Consider the following 17,085-nt stretch of genomic DNA (forward strand, 5'->3'; position numbering starts at 1 on the left):
ATTGTCTATAAAGGAACTTACTTCTGAGTAGACAGGCATAGGATTGGGTAAGTCTTATGCCTGGCCAATCAAGTGATGGATCAAGATCTTACCCGTCCCATTGGCCTCTAGTCAGGTGGACTGAGACTGATTCAACAGCACCAATTGTGAGGAATCTGGGCAGAGCTAGGGGGTATAAAGCCAGGGGTGTTTGCCTTGTGTTTTCATTGCCAGCTTCTGTTCTGAAGATGGAATAAATGTGTTCAGCTGTTATCTCTTTGCCTTCCTTTATTCACATAGACCCACTATTTAACAAAATAGTTAAAATAGGATTTTAGAAAACTGTGAAATATTTTCTTTGGTCTGTCCTAACTCTCCCAGCACTCAATTTTCATTGATGTCCCCTCATTCTGGTGCTGTGTGAGAGGGAAAAGAACATCCCCTTATCTACTTTATCCATCCCCTGCATAACATGGGTTCCCAATGTTTTTTTCACCTTCATGAAAAAATGTAGGTTTTGGCAGCCCTTTTCCGTAAACTGTATCCCTCGTATTATTTTATTTATTTGTTTTCCACATTTTTATATCACCCTTCCTCCAAGGAGTTCAGAGTGGTGTATATGGTTGTTCTCTCCCTCCTTTTGTCCTTACAACAACCCTGTGAGGTAGGTGAGGCTGAGAGTGAGTTACTGGCCCAAGGTCACAGAGGGAGCTTCATGGCCAAAGAGAGATTTGAACCTGGGTCTTCCAGGTCTCCCTAACCACTACACCATCCTGGCTATTAGCAAAATATTTATAATTAATATAGTTGCTATTATTTCAAATTTATGTGTTTTCTAATACTAATCCATATTTGATAATATGTACATGAATTGATGACTAGAAACTAGCAGTTGCTGGGGCTTTCAGTTAGCTTGCTGCCTTCTTTTGTGCCTTGTCAGCCCCGCAAGGTATTCTAATACAGACCAGGCTTTTCCCCCATTATTTGGTTCTTTTTCAGTACCCCTAAAGGTCCTGGCAAGTATCCCTGGGGGTACATGTACTCTAGGTTGGGAACCACTGTGCTAGGGGAATTGGGCTACACAGGAGAAATTCCTGTACAGCAGGAATAAGGGAGGGGTTCAATACAGCAGACTACCTTCATGAACCCAGTGTTAAAATGTTGACTTAAACTTTTTAATGTAGAGGCTTACAGGATTCATTGGAATCCTCTCATTCATACGGTATGCCTCATTGAAAAACTCTGCTGGGGCAGAGAGAAAGATTAGATAGCTAAAATAAATATAGAGGGTAATCTGTACCAAGCTTTAGGTTCAGAAGAAATTCCTATTGCTAGCAAGCAATCACTTCAGGAACATGTGAACTAGTAAAAGGTGATGTCAGTTAACCCTTTACACCAGCACATTGGCTGCATTTATACTGGTTTTCCCTCTAATTAATGTGTAAAATGTGAAGGGGAGAGGAATATATTGGACAAGCAAGAGTGCCTTTTTCTGCCATTAATGAACACTAGCCAATGAAATAAGGGGAATAGTGAGATTAGCTTTCAGGTCTGATGATGTAACTTGCTGTCTGTCAGGAACTCTTCTAGCTCTGATTCTGAAATTATGCGCTACAGGTAGAAGTGTAAGGTTTTTTGATGATAATTTTAACACATAATACTGCTTTCTGCACTTCTCATTTTTGTAAAAAAAGTAATCCAAAATCTGCAAAATAAATAAATAAATAATGGGCTGGACGGGGGGCATGGGTAATGACTGGCTGCATCGGCTGACACAGTACCACCTGTATCACCTACTAGTTCTCTTTTAAAGTGATTATAATTTATAATTGTGTTTTTAATTTATAATTATAATATGTAAAAATGCACCCTTGAAATAAAAACACATAATACCACTTCCTACACTTTTCCTCCAGGGTAAAAAATGAAACCTGTGAAAAAATAAAAAATGTTTAAGAATACCTCTAGTTATAAGTAGGTAAATGATAGCCACATTGGTGCATTAGACAAAAATCCAAAAGCCAAAATACAATAATGCCTTTATTAAGACAAACTCAAATATCACACAAAGTGGTCAGCAAGCATTCAAGTTCTCCAGAATTTCTTCAGGCTGGATGTTAAAATGGGGGGAAACAAATGTGGGCATGATGAAAAGCACCAAAGTCTGAAATCTGAACAACCCTTATTTGATTAGTCTTTGCTAATTCTGAGACAGAAGGTTGCCAAGACAAAGAAAATATCTATTCTAACACTGTTATTACACACTTACCTGTTTGCCTTTAGTGATCTTGAACGTATACACAGTACAGGCAAGTAGCAGAGGTAGTGCTTTATCTCTTTTTTCAAGAATACCATGTTGTAGGGTAATTTCCTGAGACATTCTAAAGAAAAAGAAAAACATGGCAACCAGCAGGCACTAGCCACCAGAAACTTTTATCAGATCTTCCAGCACTGTTAAAACCTCCACTGCTCAGAAAGGTTCAGCAAAAAGAAAAGCCCAGCTGGGAATGTTATAAACACTTCTCAAACTCTGCTAAAGGTGCCACTGCTAATAGAAGCATGGCAAAAAATATTTTGTTTTAGAAGGACAGCTGTTGCTACCTTCAATGAGGGGGCTATGGTAAATGGGAACATTTCACCCTTTTGGAAAATCCTTTGTATGTATGATGGAGCTGGCTTGGTTTGGTCACCACCCTTATGAACTTTGCAACCATCACATCCCTTGTTTGGACCAAGAAGCCTAGGATGAAACCTTTATGGTTTCATTTCACTGGAAAAGGGCCAGTGAAATAACATTACAGTCTTGTACCTTATCTTGAGGGGACTGCATGAGGAAGGAGCAAGGTAAGGGGGGGGAAGCAGCCACTTACCTGGCTTCTTCTTTGCAGTCCCTTGAAGAGAACACAAGGTACAGTGCATGCTGGGAGTTCTCAGCATGACCTGATCTTCCTGTTTTATCTAAAAAGATTGCATGAGAAAACATGGTAAATCTGGGGGGGGGGGTTGTCTTCTGTGGCTGTAACAGCAGATCTATAAAATGCCAGATCTGGTCTGGCCATCCCTGCTCTTGGCAGAGACTTGTTTAGTAAGACTTGGTTTGTTCTCTTAGCTTAAGTATCTGAGTTTTCATTTGTGTTCTGTATCATTTCCTTTATATAATTTAATAAAAAGTAAAAGAGAATGCGGTGGGCTTATTCTTATATGTCTGTCTTATAAGTGAGGAACTGAAGTGATGGGAAAGGGATTTATCCTTTACTTATTGCATCCATGTCATACCTGAAAAGCAGGATATCCCTTTACAAGTCGAATAAGCTACCTACTACTGAACTTTACTTGATGTTTTTAAGGTGGCTATTTCAAAACTACAGAAATAATTGCAAAAATCTGGTTCACTTCTTGGTGTGTATAAATTCGTATCAAATGCATTTTAGGATTGAATTGCTGTTGCTTAATGATAGTTTTCAGTGGGAAAACAGCAGGAGGTAAAGCGTTAAATACCCTCTACCTCACAGCTGTGGTCACAATCCAAATTGCAGCCTTGCATGGTTCCTACTCATGAATAAAACAGCATGTAACCACAGGGTCACATTTAGTGTCATGTATAGTTTGACCTATAGCATGGGATGTTAAAAATTAAATAGCTGATGATCCCTTTTCCGCTGCTTTAATTGGAAGCTATGGGCCTTTATTGTGGAGTAGCTTCTGCTACAATAAATATGTCTGTGTTTAAAGTGTCACACAGATCTTTTTTGTTGTTGCTGTTACAGGCAGCTATACACAGCTGACTGAAGACTTCATAGTACCTGAAGCTGTGTGTCAAATTCTTCCCTCACCTGGTGAGAGGAAGGTGTTTCCTGGGCAAAGCAATCCTCCCACTCTCCAGGTTGTAAAAGAAATAGGAGGTCAGAGTGCAAGAGAGAATGGAATGGAGAGGTGGGCTCTAGAGCAGGAGTCTCCAAACATTTTGGCCAGTGGGCTGCATCAAATATCTGTCGTGGTGTGGAGGGCCAGAAAAAAATTTAAACATAAAATTTAAATAAATAAGTTAGAGATGGAACTTAGATGAGTGAATGAATGAATGGGCTCATTCATGCAACCTCTCTGGCCCTCAGAACACCCTCCAGACACAACCAGAGCATAGCTCTGGACATGTTCAGTTGAGTGGGCCAGAGGCTTTCAGAAGACAAGAGGCTTGCCACGGGCCACATCTGGCCCCCGGACTGGGGTTTGGAGACCCCTGCTCTAGAGCATCATCCTCTTTCATCCCCCTTATTCTTTTCTGATCCAGGAAGTGGGCTGAGAGGAGGAGGAGTCATGGAAGCAAGTGAGCAGATGGAGGTGGGTACCCCTGCTAATCCGCTTCCTATGAAGGCTGCCTCTGTTGGCCTTATGGATGAGTCTACCCTGCAGCAACCAGTCTGGAAGTTATTCCAGAAGAGACATTTACATAGTGTATGTTTCATGGGCAAGCTATAAAAATGTTGCCAAAATAAAAAAGTGTGACTGAAGCACATGCAACCTCCACTTTCAATAAGATAATCATGCCTTCTGGTTGCCTCAATCTTTCATTCAAAATGAGGCAGTTTCTCAGCACTTGCATCACCCTGCACTGTTTGGGGAAGTATCTCCCACATTTCCTCATATTTTGGATATTACAACAGATCGTTGTAACTCTTCTATTACCCTACAAAGAGTTTTCAGAGGCTAGAAAGACTACCATGTCTCCCAGCAGTTGGCAGCTTGGCTACTTGCACAACTTCCTAGAGTGCTTTTTTAATTGCTTTGCCCAGGAAACATATGTAAGTGTGTCTTCTGGAAATGTCAATCTTGGCAACAAGCAAAAAGGCATTTTCCCAGTAGCATTTGTTTTATGTTCTGTACTTGTTTATTCTTTTTTTATGCAGTTATATTACAGTAACTACTTACTTTTTTCTATTTCTAATTTTATTTTAGGTATGTGGATATGGGTGAACCACTGATATTATATATCCAGATTTTCAGAAGCCATTTGACATTGTCCTTCAGCAAAGGCTCCTAAGAAAACTCCATAGTCAGGAAATAAGAAGATAAGTCCTCTTTCTTGGTTAGATATGTAAATGTTACTGAGCCATTGGGGAACAGTGACCATGGGGCAATCTGCTTTGACATGCATGTCAGGGGAAGAGTACCAGGCAAATCTGTTACAAAAACTCGTGACTTCCCAGGAGCAGACTTCCCTCAAATGAGGAGACTGGTTAGAAGGAGGTTGAAAGGGAAGGTAAAAAGAGTCCAATCTCTCCAGAGTGCATGGAGGCTGCTTAAAACAACAGTAATAAAGGCCCAGCAGAAGTGTATGCCACAAAGGAAGAAGGCTCAACTAAGTCCAGGAGGGTGGCCGAATGGCCAACCAGCCAAGTTAGAGAGGCCGTAAAGGGCAAGGAAGCTTCCTTCCATAAATGGAAGTCTTGCCCTAATGAGGAGAATAAAAAGGAACATAAACTGTGGCAAAAGAAATGTGATACGGGAAGCCAAGAGAGACTATGAGGAACATATGGCTAGCAACATTAAGGGGAATAATAAAAGCTTCTTCAAATATGTTAGAAGCAGGAAACCCGCCAGAGAAGCGGTTGGACCTCTAGATGGTCAGGGAGGGAAAGGGGAGATAAAAGGAGACTTAGAGATGGCAGGGAAATTAAATGAGTTCTATTTATCTGTCTTCACAGCAGAAGACCTTGGGCAGATACCACTGCCTGAATGGCCCCTCCTGACCAAGGAATTAATTCAATTCGAGATTAAAAGAGAAGATGTTTCAGACCTAATTGATAAATTAAAGATCAATAAGTCACCAGGCCCTGATGGCATCTACCCTAGAGTTATTAAGGAATTGAAGAATGAAGTTGCTGATCTCTTGATTAAAATATGCAACTTGTCCCTCAAAACAGCCAAGGTACCAGAGGACTGGAGGATAGCAAATGTCACACCGATTTTTTAAAAAGGAAGGAGGGGGGACCCGGGAAACTATAGGCTGGTCAGCCTAACATCTACACCGGGTAAGATGGTGGTATGCCTCATCAAAGATAGGATCTCAAAACACATAGATGAACAAGCCTTGCTGAGGGAGAATCAGCATGGCTTCTGTAAGGGTAAGTCTTGCCTCACAAAACTTTTAGAATTATTTGAAAAGGTCAACAGGCATGTGGATGCGGGAGATCCCATGGACATTATATATCTGGACTTTCAAAAGGCATTCGACATGGTCCCTCACCAAAGCCTACTGAAAAAACTCCACAATCAGGAAATTAGAGGGCAGGTCCTCTCATGGATTGAGAACTGATTGAAGACCAGGAGAGTGGGTGTCAGTAGGCAATTTTCACAAAGGAGAGAGGTGAAAAGTGGTGTGCCCCAAGGATCTGTCCTGGGTCCGGTGTTCTTCAACCTCTTCATAAATGACCTGGAGACAGGGTTGAGCAGTGAGGTGGCTAAGTTTGCAGATGACACCAAACTTTTCAGAGTGGTGAAGACCAGAAGTGATTGTGAGGAACTCCAGAAGGATCTCTCCAAACTGGCAGAATGGGCAGCAAAATGGCAGATGCACTTCAATGTCAGTAAGTGTAAAGTCATGCACATTGGGGCAAAAAATCAAAACTTTACATATAGAGTAATGGGTTCTGAACTGTCTTTGACAGATCAGGAGAGAGATCTTGGAGTAGTGGTGGACAGCTCAATGAAAGTGTCGACCCAATGTGTGGCGGTAGTGAAGAAGGCCAATTCTATGCTTGGGATCATTAAAAAAGGTATTGAGAACAAAACGGCTAATATTATAATGCCGCTGTATAAATTGATGGTAAGACCACATCTGGAGTATTGAGTCCAGTTTTGGTCACCACATCTCAAAAAGGACATAGTGGAAATGGAAAGGTGCAAAACCTTAGTGCGACTAAGGTTGCAATCCTAACCAGCTTTTCAGCAATGACTTAAGGGCAATGCAACTCCGAGGTAAAGGAACAAACATTTGCCTTACTTTATTTATTTATTTATTTATTTATTTATTTATTATTTATTATTATTATTATTATTATTATTATTAATAACAGTATTTATATACCGCTTTTCAACTAAAAAGGAGTTGAGGAGTTCAACTTTGAGGAGGCCTCCATGATTGCCCCCCAACTGCAGAATGCAGCACATGCCCCACTAGCACAGATATGCCAATGGTGGAAAGTTGGTTAGGATTGCACTCTAAAATGATGATGATGATGATGATGATGATGATGATGATGATGATGATGATTAACAGTATTTATTACTGGGCTGGGGCACCTTCCTTATGAGGAAAGGCTACAGCATTTGGGCCTCTTCAGCCTAGAAAAGAGGTGACTGAGGGGGGACATGATTGAGACCTACAAAATTATGCACACAAAGTTTAGAGTGGTCAGAGATGCTCTTTACAATCTCACATAACACCAGAACCAGGTGACATCCTCTAAAATTGAGTGTTGGGAGAGTTAGGACAGACAAAAGACAATATTTCTTTACTCAGCGTGTGATTGGTCTGTGGAACTCCTTGCCACAGGATGTGATGGCAGCATCTGACCTGGATGCCTTTAAAAGGGGATTGGACAAATTTCTGGAGGAAAAATCCATTACGGGTTACAAGCCATGATGTGTATGTGCAACCTCCTGATTCTAGAAACGGGCTATGTCAGAATGCCAGATGCAAGGGAGGACACCAGGATGCAGGTCTCTTGTTATCTGGTGTGCTCCCTGGGGCATTTGGTGGGTCACTGTGAGATAAAGGAAGCTGGACTAGATGGGCCTATGGCCTGATCCAGCGGGGCTCTTATGTTCTTAAGACCAAGAAACAGAGAATGGGTGTCAATGGGCAATTTTCACATGGAGAGAGATGAAAAGCAGTGTGCCCAAGGATCTGTCCTGGAAATGCTTTTCAACTTGTTCATAAATGACCTGGAGTTGGGGGTAAACAGAAATATGGCCAAGTTTACAGATAACACTAAACTTTTCCAGATGGTAAAGACCAAAAGGGATTGTGAACTGGGAGAATGGATAGCAAAATGGCAGATGTGTTTCAGTGTAAGTAAGTGTACAGTAATACGCAATGGGGCAAAAAAATTAAACATCACTTATAGACTAATGGATTCTGACATGTCTGTGACAGATCAGACCTTGGGGTGCTGGAAGATAGTTCAATGAAAGTGTCAACCCAGTGTTTGGCAGTGATGAAGAAGGCCAATACCATGCTCAGGATAATTTTCAAAGGGTATGAGAATAAAATGGCCAGTATTGTAATGCCATCGTACAAATTGATGGTAAGACCATATCTGGAGCAAAGGTACCCAAGGAAGCGCATAAATGAGATGTACAAAATTACACAGGGGATGAATAGAGGATAAAGCAGTGTTTCTCAATGTTTGATTTCCACTGTACTGCTTCGCATGGACCACATATTGGAAGTACCATTGGAAGTAACTGGTGATAATATCATTGCCAGTTACTTCTAGATTGGGAGATCAGCTGCAATGCAACAAACACCAGTAAGAGGCTCAGGGTGGATGGGAGGGCTTTTTGCAAAAAGTGCATGCTGGAGCTCTGCCCGCCAAGCCTCCTATTACTGCTTGTCATGTTGTGTTGCTGGTCTCACTGCCAGGCAGCGGGGAGGGGGAGGTATGGGGGTCCTGCACGTACCACTGAGCACCACCTCAAATACCACTAGTGGTACTAGTTCCACTGGTTGAGAAATTGTGGGCTAGAGGGATGTTCTTTTTCCTCTAACATAACACCAGAACTATGGGACATCCACTAAAATTGCGTGTTGAGAGAGTTAGAACAGATAAAAGGAAAAATTTCTTTACCTAGCATGTATCTTGTTTTAATTGTTTTTAAGTGTTTTGTATTTTTAATGTTTATCTGTTGCCTTGCATTTTAACTTGATTGTTAGCCGCCTTGGGTGCCCTTTGGGGGGGGGGAAGGCGGAATACAAATCTAATAAATAAATAATCTCCTGAACTCCTTGCCACAGGGTGTGGTGATGGCATTTAGCCTAGATATCTTTAAAAGGGGACAGGACAGATTTATAGAGGAAAAGTCCATCACAGTTTACAAGCCATGATGGATATATGCAACCTCCTAGTTTCAGAAGTAGACCATCTCAGAATGCCAGGTGCAAGGAAATGGTAACAGGATGCGGGTACCTTCATGTCTGTTTGCTCCCCGATGCATTTGATGGGCCACTGTAAGATACAGGAAGCTGGACTAAATGGGCCTTTGGCCTGATCCAGTGGGCTCTTCTTATGTTGTTATTTCATACTAGAAAAAATACAAATATCAAAACAGTACGCGCAATTCAAACATTAAGCATTAAATAAATATTTTGTAATAAAAGAATTAATAAGTGTATTATATTAAAGAGTTGCTCATATAATAAGTAAAAAGGGAAATGGAGTTTTTACCTGTGAGTAGATCCCATTCAGAATAGACCTATTCATGAGACCAACTGAAGCAGTCACCCCAAGCTTATGCTGCATTAAGTTGGTTGGTGCTTAAGATACCACAGCAAGAAGACTCTCTTGAATTTCTCTCACTCCATAATCAACCAATAGTCTCTTACATACTTAGCTAGAAATGCATGCATTCCTAAATCCCAGCTTACAACTCCCAGATCATCATCAACCTCTCACCCCATACCTAGTTTGGTCTATTATCCAACTGTGTTTCAGAGTATCCAACTCTGCAGGCACTGTGCGTGTTCTTCACTAACTTTTTCCTTCCTTATCAGAGATCACTTAAACACAAGCAACTAGCTTCCTGCCCACAGTAGCACAAACTGAAAGTCTACAAATCCAGCCTGCCTGAACCATTTTATATGCTATCTAACATGTCAAAATCCACCAGTAGTCTTGCACTGCACTGTACTGGCTTTCATCATTGCCAAACTATGCACTCTTATCTTTAAAAAATAAGCTATACTAGCTGGCTTTACACATTCCCCATATGCCTAGGTTCAAGATGAGCTATAGCACAATACTACAATACTACGCATTTCTGCTACGCATCCCATTGAGTGAATCTACTGTCAGGAAAGGGTGTATAGAATTGCAGTCTTAGGGCGCAACCCTAACCAATTTTCCAGCACTGGCATAGCTCTGCCAGTGGGGCATGTGCTGCATCCTGCACTTGGGGTGCAGTCATGGAGGCCTCCTCAAAGAAAGGCAACGTTTGTTCCCTTACCTTGGAGTTACATTGCCCTTACCTTGGTGCTGGAAAGTTGGTTAGTATTGTGCCGTTAGTGTAGTAGTTCAGAAGGTGCAAATATGACACCTCCGATTCATGGTGCCTGTCCTCTTTTGCACAGATAGTTTGGTTAGAGTGCCCTGTCCATTGGCAAATTATTTAATTACCAGTACAGATGAACACAGGGTATCTTTGATGACTTCTCAACACAAGGGCAAAGCAAGGAAAAACAATAGTACTTTAATCCCCATTCCATGTGAATGAGTACAGAAGTTATGGGTGCTGAATGAGTGCTAATGAGTGCTGAAAGTATGGGTTTAAATTGCTGTTGTTTGGAATGGTGCAGTCCAAGTATGAGATACTGCAATGGGGGATGCTGCGGAGCTAAGCTCTGAAGGCCTTTCACAACTTTGTTGACTACATTACACTGTGCAGGGAAAGAATGGAGGAGATGCACTTGGAACTATAGCACTTGCTCTTCTATAGAAGTATCCAGTGTTGTTTGCAGAGGCATCACATACCGCCCTGGCGCCTGGGGCAGTGACATCACAATGATATGTAACACTGTGATGTCACTTCTAGGTGCTCCCCACAGGGCAGGGCACTCACTGCTGCAGCCTTGCACACCCAGTTCCTTTTCCTGTGAAGGCTAGCAGCCTCCACAGAAGATGGAACAGGATGTGCAAAGCCAGGAGCGCCCCACCCTCTTGCGTTCAAGGCAGTCACTTCCAGTTTCTCCCGGAGAATGGGGTGCTCGCTGCTGCAGCTTTGCATGCCCTACCCTCCATGGAGAACTCAGAGGTGGCTGGTCAGAGCTTGGGGGCAGTAATGTACCCCCCCTGGTGGAGTACTCTGGACATGTGCTCCTCAGTCTCTGCCCAAGGCTGTTTGTCTTAATGTAAATGAAACACACATTAAGACATTAATGCGTCTTAATTGTGATTAAGAAATTAATCACACAATGACAACAACCGCAAATTAGTAGGAAACTCAAGAATATGTTCTTATACTGTATTGCTGATTTGGGGGAGTGGATACAATCTTATGGTACATTGAACGCTTGTTCTCAGGAGCAGTACCACAGGTGGGGCCTGGAGGGGCATGTACCAACAACCTGTGGCCCTGCAGGAGTCCATCTAGAATGATCTGTGCCCTTCAGGAGCTGCTGTGCCACTTGCACCAGTACCTGAAGCCTCCTTTGAAAATCTAGTTGCATTTTGACTCTAGAAATTCATAAATTATATGCAGGTCACAAGTACACATGAAATGAGCTGATGAGCTGTTGTGAGTCAGGTGGCAGCTTCTAAAGGGAGCTACTCCCAGAAGTCCTGTGCAGAGTGCCCCTGGAAGTAATCCTATTGCCATCTAGGGAGAAAATGGAAGAAGAAAATCCATGTGGACTCTTTCTTCCATACACACCAGTGATCAAACCAGGATACTTTCAAGCAGTGGGACGTGCAGCCTCCCCGCTACATAGGAGCATTCCAACTGTTCTCTTCCACTCACTGTTTGGCTGGTCTGGCCCTCATTATGCTGGGAGAATGTGAATGTGAAAGGCCCCAAACATGGATATTCTCTGGAACCAGATGCATTTTGGCTGCCACTGACTCTGCTTGTTGCTCACAATGGTTTCAGTCTACATAGGGTACCCCCTTCTTGCTTCTTGCTACACACTGAAAATATAACCTTTGGCTAGTTACTCTCAGTAACTGACCCTCACAGGGAAGATAAGCACAGGGGAACCACATGTAGTGCCCTGAGTTCTTTGGAGGAAAGGAACATTTGAGAGGGAAGAATGCATAACCAGTGTAGTTGACTTCCCATTTTAGTATGTTCAGCTTGTGCTCTTGGTGGTGGTTGTGGTAAAATGTACCTACCTTTTCCAGAAAACATACCCTGCATTTCTGATTGTGCATTGGGGTGCTGAATGTATGCTGCTGTTGTGTGTGTGCCCTGAAGCCAGAGGAAGGGCTGCCCACACAGCTGACCTCCCAGGCCTACTTCCTTCCACAAGCACCCAAAAAGCAAAGTTCACATTATAGCTATTCTTCCAGGATGGTGAGAATACACTGGGTCCCCAAATTACAGACGTCTGAGTTATACCCCTTCCCCTGAGGGCTGGGGATAAGAATAGGCCCTCAGTTTGGCTGTACTTGTCGTAAGAGGTGACTGAACAGCCACTGGGTAGATGGGACTCGACTCGTTAGCCTGGGAAGGCAGCTCATCTGAGAGAAGGAAAACTCTGATCCCAAACCTCCACTGCCTTGTAGCTACATCCAGTTATGGAGAAGGCTTCAGGAGTCAACCTCGAGGCAAAATCCGGAGCCGGAGTCCCTGAGGCAGTTCATGGCTGAACACAGTCACGTTCTGGCAACTCCTGCGCCGCTGGAATCAACCGTATTGGCTTCTGCCTTTCCATTGGACCATTTCAGCGACGTGGAGAGGGGGGATTTGCTGCATGGGTAACAGTCTATCCTCCATATCTACTTTACCCAGGCTTCGCGCACTGGAGAGGACACTCTGTTCCAGAACACTATTCAGAGCGTGATACCATAGTCTTCCCAGACTGAAGGATGCCAACATATGAGTTATAAGCAGTACTGGCACTTACACATAGGCACAGTCCATTCATTGTCATGCATTTGTGCAGGCACAAAAGTGCTAGGCTGGCAAGAGCTGGATATTTTAATTTATGCAGTTCCGACTTCCAGACAAACTGCCGGAGCAGGATCAGTTTGTTTCTTGGGAACTTAGTGTTAAGTGGGAATAGTGTTAAGTGGAGATAGTGTTACGTTTAGTGGGGATAGGATATATTTATCTTAAAAGTTGGCTCAGGGGTGTGCAAAAAGTAGATTGTGGTCCACTGGTTCATTTTTGGTGGACCACACATTACCTTTTTGATTGCTGGGATTCCAAAGAGTAGCAAATAGTGCTACATAGACCTTGCTGTGATAGATCACAAGCAAGACTTATGTTCTTAAGCAAGTGGATACTCAGGACCATTTGACACAGGTTAGTTATGCCTAATGGTTAAGAGATCATGGATATGCCACTTTTGCTATATCACTTCAGATAAAATATAGTGGTGGACCACTGAGTTTCTGGGGGAAAAAGTAGACCCTGGGATGGCCCTTCCATTAGGCCAACTGAGGCGGTAGAGTTAGGAGAGAGCTTGGAGAAGGTGCCCATTTCCAGCCATTCACTCACCTTCACCGTCCCTCCCTCTCCCTGGATTGAAAAAGGAAGAGGGGATGGAATGAAAGAGGAAGTGTGGAGGAGATAGGAGTGGTAGTTCTCCACACTTTCTCTTCCACCCTGTCCCCCTCTTCCTTTTCCAGTGCATGAAGGAGCAGAGGCTGGTGCATCACCAGGTAAGGGGGCAGCATGCTGCCTCTGATGTCAGATGGTTTGGGACCAGAGGTGCATAGATCACAATACCCATTGTGGATAGAGGTCTGTGTCTTTTAACATTTTGTACAGCAGCTAAATATTTTAGAGTCCTATCCTATGTAGAGTTAGGTGTGTCTAAGCCCATAGATTGAAATGCATGTAAGTATACCCAATTCTAAATAGGATTTGGGCTATTATGCTTTTAGAGATTAGTAAAAATATGCATACATGCATTTTAAAAAATGTACTTGGAATTTGTCAAGACCTTAACAGCCAGAGACTTTTCATATGATGCTAGAAAGCTTCTTATAGCCTCTCTTGCAGTATTTCTATGACATGCAAATATTGCTAATGAGGAATAAACTGCAGAAAGATTTTTTTTTTTAAGATTTAAAGCATATACCAGTTTTAAGCCTAGTTTAAGCATCCCCAGAGGAAGACCTTTACTCAGAACTTAGGATCTAATCACAACTAGGCACTTGGTTCTGCAAAAGGAATCTGACCTTGGTACTTTTGTACTCTGAAGGTACACCTTGAGTGACACTTTTACGCGTTGGACTACTACCCACTGGCCTCAAGAGGCCAGGGGGCGAGAGATAAGCAATCCCACTCCGGCCTGGCGATCCAGCTCGCGTTTTGCTTCTTGCTAGGAGGACTCGGTCCAGCTCGAACACAGCCGAGCCTCCCTCCCAGAGGGTCTGGCCGGGGAAGATACTAACCTTCCGGGGAGAGCACGTTTTATTCCCCCATTGCTCGAGGGGGATGTTTCCATGTACCACGTAGGTGCTTTCTTTTTCCTCCTGCCTGGAGAGACCAAGGGGATGGAGGAGCCATGGAAGTTAACTTTCTGCAGTTGGGGACTGCACATCCACGCATGGATCGCCTTCTACTGACAACGCAACCAGCCTGGTATGCACTGGGGGGGATCGATTCGCGGAGAAGCTGGAAACGTGGGGGATCGAACGTGGCGAAGCGTTCTCAGCCCCCGAGACCTTCCCTCCTGGCTTGGTGGTGGGTCACTTTTAAAGTTCCAGGCAGAGTTCTGGCTGCAGTTTCTGTAGGGTAGACGTGGAAAGTGAATTGCGAGGCGCTTAAATGTTGGTAAGACTGGGTTACGCTGCCGAGCAGGGGGAGGAAGAAGAGTTTTGGACTTTCCTCTCGTTAATGGAAGTTCCAAACACCCCTGTTTATTGTTAGCTAAAAATCCAAGCACGTCTCATCTCTGCCTCCCCTGGTGTTAAGTCGGTCTTCAAGCAACTAAAGTCTGCCTGGAAAAACCCTCTAGGCAACCAAAGCTGTGCCTTAGAGCCCAATCCTAGACATGTCTACTCAGAAGTAAGTCCCATTAGAGTCAATGGGACTTACTCCCAGGAAAGTGTGGATAGGATTGCAGCCTGAGCCCAATCCTATGCATGTCTACTCAGAAGTAAGTCCCATTATAGTGAATTAGAGTCAATGGGACTTACTCCCAGGAAAGTGTGGATAGGATTGCAGCCTGAGAGCCCAACCCTATTCATGTCTACTCAGAAGTAAGTCCCATTATATTCAATGGGACTCATTCCCAGGAAAGGGTGGATAGGATTGCAGCATTAAGTCTTTGTGCAATGGTAGGAAACAATTAAAAGGACACCGATCGCCAGCCCAGCCTTTCCTCTCCCCCCCCCCCCGCTTTCGTTTTTGGGAGAAAGAAAAGGTCAAGCAGCATCTTCCAAGTTGCCTTCCTGAAACCCCTTTTTTGTTTAAAATACACGAATGTTATCTGTGTTTCAAAAAGCACACCGGGTGCAATTTTGCTGGCTCCCTAGATCTTTACAGCAGTGCATCTGGGCTGATCTCAGTTAATTAATCATTGCATTGTCGTCAATTAAAACACTTTGTTTGGCTCCTCAGCAGCCCTCCGAGGGTATTTCTACAATGGGAGTTGCAGACCACCACTGGCTACTACCGCTGCCTCCTGTAGAAATAAATCCCACTCCAGGAAGCCATCTGTTGGAAACCAGAGCAGAGGCGATGGCTTGTTCCCCCCCCCCATCCCTTGCTGGTGGGGAAAGCAGTATCTATGTGTCACTAGTATTGCTCAACAGGGCTTCTGGCTTGGAGAACTGGAAGAGGAGGAGGAGGAAGGCAGCTTGTCTGCATACCTGCCTCCCTCCAGTCCCCCCACTGGAGCGCAGGAGGCTGCTGATTTGCATATGGACCCTCTTCCTCTGCCCCTGGAGGACGCGCAGTGGCAAGAAGTCGTGAGGGAAGCCAGCTTTGGGATCTCTCCTCTTATGCTTGAGTCTAGAGCAGCCAGTTCTCAGTTTTGCTTCCCTAAAAGTCCTCTCTGCAGGGTGGGCTGTGTGTGAGACTCTGTCTCAGGTCAGAAGGTTCTGATATACAATACATAAGGAAAGGCAGCAACAAAACTGGCTTCTGCAACCCGGCTGTATTCCTGCTTCTAGAAGCAGAGGGGCTTCACAGCAGCTTGAAAGGGGGATGGACATGCATCCATCATTGCAGTCCACATATTGGCTGCAGATGGACACTATGCTGATGTGCTTATGAGGGGTGGGTGGGGAGCAAGGCCTCAGAGAGGAATTTTATCAGGGGGTACAAAGTTTCTTTTGGGCCCCTTTGCAAAGGGGGGTCAGATGAAACAGAGCAGGGGAGGGTGGTGACCGGTGAACAGTATAGGGGCAGGAAGGGGCAAAGCAGGGTGAGGGGAGGGTAGAGACAGCTGGAAAAGTCTTTGGAGCCCAGGTCTATCCACCCTTGTGGTATCGGTAGTTTCCCTAGCATCCCCAGTCATGGTAATGTCCCCAGTATCCCCTACGGGCAACAAGTCTGAGTAGATATGAAAATGAAAGATCCCAAGAAATTTCTGTCCCCCTTCCTTTGGCTCCTGGACCCCCTTTTAACCCTGGGCCTGGGTACAAATTACCCCATTTACGCCCTCTCCTAGGCCCTGGTGGGGAGGCAAATGAGGCAGAGCCACTCCACCAGAGTCCTTTGAAAAGCACCCCTGCCCCCATGTGAGGTGCCCAAGCACCCACAACCCCCACACAGAGTACATGGGTTGTGGGTGCTTGGGTACCTCACATGGTGGCAGTGCTTTTTGAAGGACTCTGGTGGGGAGGCTCTATCTCACCTGCCTTCCCTGCCTCCCCACCCACCACATGTCCCTGGTGCTTACCTGCACACCTGTCCCTCCGCCATCCACACCACAGTCAGAGGCAGTGGCAGGATGAGCGCATGCTGCATGTCAGGAATGGTGCTTTTGAGCCTGCCCCACAGCTTTTCACTGTCCAAGTACTGAACTGATTGCTATTTTGGACTTATTTATCCAACCTAAATTGAGAAGGGCAAATGGGTTGTCAAACACTCTGGCAAATGTATTGGAGAATCATGATGGGCCATGGCTTTCTGTTGTTTGGAGATGCAAGCCTGTCCTCACCACTTTGCTATGGCACACCCCAGTGGTTGTATCTGAAGTCTGCCTTCTAAAGC

This window comes from Tiliqua scincoides, chromosome 3, assembly GCF_035046505.1.
Source record: "Tiliqua scincoides isolate rTilSci1 chromosome 3, rTilSci1.hap2, whole genome shotgun sequence".
NCBI lineage: Eukaryota > Metazoa > Chordata > Lepidosauria > Squamata > Scincidae > Tiliqua > Tiliqua scincoides.